We start from the raw sequence: 5,321 nt of genomic DNA on the forward strand, positions 1-5,321 counted from the left end.
AACTAAATTGACTCCACTATTCTGTACAGTTTTATTTTTGTCATGCGACTTTGTGTGGTAGTGACATCCATTAATAGCGTAACTATTGTAAGTGGTCACAACTGGATGAGGGCCATAAGCAATCCACCGCAAGTTATCTGAAACCTCAATATCTCCTATTGCAAGTTCTGTTTCAACCTAAGTGACAATGATTTGGACAATTAGAATATAAATGAGAAAGGATAATGTTAAATAACTGATTTCATGTTATACATTTTCTCATAACCAAGATGTGAAGGCTCGATTGTGTTCATCTTGAATCAATTTCTGGTTTTTTGATCTACTTCGATGTTGTCATTGCAATGTGATTAAATGTTTCCTTGTGAAGTACAACATGGATGTTGAAATGTAATTACTTTTAGTTTCATGAATTTTAATCAAAAAATGGATTATAGACAAAAGAACTTACTCTATATATGGTTGCAAATCAACGGTATTCTCCAAAACATATCGATGAGATTGATGTAAAAGCTCTCGTTCAGGTATGTTATTAACTCCACTTAACAATGGTCTACCAAGTTCTGAATTGTCAAAATTGTCTCTTAACTTTTGACTACCAAGTCCAATAGTATATACTCCACATAAAAATTCTGAACAAAATTCAACTTCTTCTAATATATAAACTTCAACAATACAACCCTATTCCCCACAACGTTTTTTATAACCTTCATGAACCTTTCAAATAGATACATCCATCGCAAATAAATGGGCCTACAAAATTTTACTTCTCTAACATGGTGTACAGTGAGATGGACCATTATCGTGAAGAATGAAGAAGGGAAGTACTTCTATAGTAAACATAATGTAATCACAATGTCCTCTTGCAGCTTCTCTACTTGTGTAACATCTATAACTTTGTTACATATAAAATTGAAAAAAAACACAGACGAGTTATAGCATATCGAACATGTTTTGGAAGCATAGATTTGATGGCAACGAGGAGCGATTATTGTAAGAGGACACGACAATCATGAGATTTTAGACCATTCAGTTTTGAATCTTCTATTGACACAAGATTCCTAACATTGGATGAGTAACCCCGAGGAACTTTCATTTCTGATAACGTCTTCAAAAGAAACCACTTTTCTTTCTTAGTAAGTGTATAACAAGCAGGGGAATGGAATTTTTTTATCCCTATCAATAGGAGTAAGCTTAGGTCGAATCTTCAAATCAACTAAATCACGTCTAGCATTCAAACCGTGCTTAGTTTTTTCTAGAATATCGTGAAGTGTACCTAAAATATTCATGCAAACGTTTTTCTCATATGCATCACATCTAAACAATGTCTAACATGAAGTGCTTCCAATATGGGAGCTTGAAAAGAACAGACTTCCTATTTTAACAACTCTTGGTGCTTCCTTTAGAGTGTTTTCTTTTCTTGTTTATTTTTCCTCTTTGAAAGTCAAGATCTTTAGTTTTTTTCAAATACAACCTTCTCAGACAAAGGTTATCAGTTTTTTCGGATACTTCCAAGTTCTCGCTAACCATTAAACAATTTCTTTTGACGACGAAAAGGATAATTATGTGGTAGAAATTTTCGATGCCCAAGGTATGCCATTTTTTTTTCCATATTTCATTTGTGTTGAAGATGTGTTATCTTCACAAATTGGACATGCCTTATACCTTTTCACACTACATCCACTAAGATTTTCATATGCTAGAAAATCATTAATCGTCCATAATAGAATAGTTCTTAGGTAATAGACATTGTAAAATTGCACACCACTTTTTCACAAAAGTTTTAAATCATCAATCAATGGTTGTAAGTATATCCCAATGTCATCTCCTGGTTGCTTTGGACCCAAAATCAAAATTGATAACATCATGAACTTTCATTTCATACACAACAATGGGGGAAGATTATAAATCACCATCATAATTGGCCAACAACTATACTTGGAGCTCATATCACTATACGGATTTATTCCATCTGTTGACAACGCTACAAGAAGATTCCTAGGTTCAGAACTAAAATTTGGCCACATGGTGTCGACTAACTTCCAAGCTAGAGAGTTAGCAGGGTGCCATAATTTATCATCAATTTCTCTTTCACTAGCATGCCAAGTTAAGTTTTTAGCACATGCAACACTTCTAAACATTCAGGGAAATCATGCAATAGGTGGAAAGTACCACATTATTTTAACAGGGATTTTCTTTTTCTTATTTGCATATTTACCATATTTCCACCTAAACTCACCACATTCAAGTCACACAATTGCGTTGACATATTCCTTTCGATACAAGCAACAATCATTAGGGCATGTGTGAATCTTTTCATATTCCATTCCTAATGTACCTAACATTTTCTTTGCTTCATACATTGATGTAGGGAGGTCATTAGGAGAAGGTAAGATGTCTTTTAACGCTTTTAGTAGTTTTGAGAAACTAATGTTACCCCATCAATGTCTAACTTTTAAGTTATACAACTTCACTAATGTAGACAATTTGGTGAATTTTTTGCATCCTTCGTATAACGTCTTTTCAACATCATTAAGCAATTTCTCAAAACCACTTGAATCCTTTGAATATTGCTCATGAGCAATTTCAACTATTTCTTTTATATTTCCAATGTCATTCTCTTCATACATACACTTACATAATTCTCCATGGAAGGATGAATTCACCATGCCAAAACCAAATCTTATAACATCTTCAAAAGACTATGCCATTATAATATAAATGATCTATAATATCATTGGCTTTATGTTTTTGACAATTTCCACACTTTAAATAAGGACAACATATAGAAGTATTAGTTGTATTGGAAAATCCAAATCTGATGAAGTTCTCTACACCAAACTCAAACTCTTTAGATAATCCACTCTTTGACATCCATGATTTATCCATACTTATAATTTGCTAATCTTGGATCTACAAAAAAAATTTACAATATTCAAAATTACGCAACTCATGCAACTTACTATCCTATCAACAAACAAATCTTAATCTAGCTTAAGTGTTCTAGTAGTAAGATCATTTACATCGAAATCAAAGCTCAAATTAACAAGCAATTTACTCTTCGTCAAGCCTTAGAGTAGTCTCAAATCAAGGATCCAAACATAAAACATAAACGAACTTAACTTCAAACTAAAAGATAAAATTAACTTATAAAAAGTTCTATTCACCATACCCAACACGTGGTTTGATCTAAAAACACTTCAAAACTTAAATCGAGCAACACAACCAAAATCTTACTTAAATTGGTCTCAAACTTAATTGACAATATTGTTTAAACTTTTAAACATCTTTAAAACTCAAATCTAGAGCTCTACATATGAATTTCACATACACCAGTCAAATATCACATTGAAATTCATGTAAATCTCATTTAAATGTACATCAGTAACAAAAATCAATGAACATTTTAGTCAAACATCACATTCAAATGTAGATCAGTAGCATCTCTACCATAGAAGCCAAACAAACAGTAAATTATCTAAGGCCTAAGTCAAGATATTAGGTATTTAATACAAAACTTGAAGTTCATAGAGGTGAAGAGACATACTAGCGAAATGGCTGTGCGGTTGGCATTTTTAGCGTCTGTGTGGCGGCGGTCGGTGTAGAGCAACGTGGAGAGGAGTGGTTTAGATAGAGCAATGTGGATAGGAGCGACATTCGGCGTAGAGTACGGTGTAAAGCAGGGGCGGTCGACGTAGAGTAGGTGCGACCGACGTAAAGCAATGTTCTGTGACGATCGATGAGCAACGTGGAGGTTCGATAGTGTGAAGAGATGATGGAGGCATGAGGAGATCAATGGTGAGGGTACTTGGAAAAGAAAGAGGGAAGATGAAAGGGTTGGAGGGAAAGTTTTAATAAAATAATTTATTTTAATAAAATTTTTTATTAAAATAATTTTTAATAAGTTTATTTTAATAAGCTTATTTTATTAAGTTTATTTTAATAAATTTATTTAATGAAAGGATGGAATAAATAGTATTTTTATACTTTTTATTTTTATATTTGACATTTTGAAAACATTTTTAAATAAAAATGTAAACCATACTTGACGTTATTTTCACGTCAAGTAAATATTAACTATACTTGACACGAACACAACGTCAAGTAAACTCTGCACTATACTTGACGTTAATAAACCGTCAAGTCAAATCTCTGTTATACTTGATGTAAAATAAAACATCAAGTAAAGTTAACGTAAAATAATTCCAAATTTTTATTTTTCTTCAAACTATACTTGACGCGTTTTTCACGTCAAGTAAACTATACTTGACACGAATAAAACGTCAAGTAAACTCTCCTTTATACTTAACGCGAAAAAAACGTCAAGTAAAAGCCAACGTAAAATAGTTCGAAAATTTTCGTAAAAACTTCGCTTTTTTGAAACTATATTTGACATTTTTCCTTTAAGATGGTCAATATTTGATGTTATTTTAATAAAAACGTCAAGTATGTAAAAGTAGCTAGTGTCAAGTAAAGTAGATTTTGTAGTAGTGATTAAAACTCCTGGTATAGGCACACTTATGCATTAATTAATTCTCTTATTCTATAGGAAATTATGATCTTGAGAAGCCAAAGAATCCAAAGCATTGAAAATGACTCAATTTCGACCTAAAACGAGTGAAAACGGGTTAAACGAAGAACAAGTGGCAAAATTGTAATAAGGAGTTCAGTGTCACCCTCAACGTTGCAATGCGAAGCTACGGTACCAAACACCAGAGAGCATCATTTTGATGCAGTACACGACATTATGAAGTTTTGCATTCGCTTCAAGTATGTCGCTTGCTTTTTTGGAGGTGACTAACTTAGATTGACTATTTAAGTCATTTTCAGTTGGAAACTTCAATCATTCAATTCATTTTAAAAAAAACACACATTAGTTACCCAATTCTCTTTATCTCTTTCAAGATTAATAAAAATTCTCTTTCCATTCATCAAGAAATGTCTTCCTTTATTGTAATTTCTACTTGAAATTACATTTGGATTAGCGAGGAACTAAAGTTGTGTGACCCTGATCGCTTTCTAAACTATGCGTTGATGACATGCGATGGGAATTGGCAACTGGAAGTGTTGTAGTGCAAGCTGAGTAAGGCGTTCTAGCTATGTGTTGAGATGAGAGGCAATGTGAGTTTCCTTTACCATGAAGTAGCTAACGTCATATGGTTGACATTCTATTTTTGTAAGATCCGCATTTTGGTTAGAAAGGTTGTGTCATGCTCCGCCCCACACGCGACCCAAATCTCGCATTGTGGCACGTGACGCGACTTGAGTAGTCCTGACACCTTAGATTAAACGCCAAGATGCTCAACCTAAAGTCATGAACTTAT

Source organism: Cucumis melo, chromosome 8, assembly GCF_025177605.1.
Source record: "Cucumis melo cultivar AY chromosome 8, USDA_Cmelo_AY_1.0, whole genome shotgun sequence".
Classification (NCBI taxonomy): domain Eukaryota; kingdom Viridiplantae; phylum Streptophyta; class Magnoliopsida; order Cucurbitales; family Cucurbitaceae; genus Cucumis; species Cucumis melo.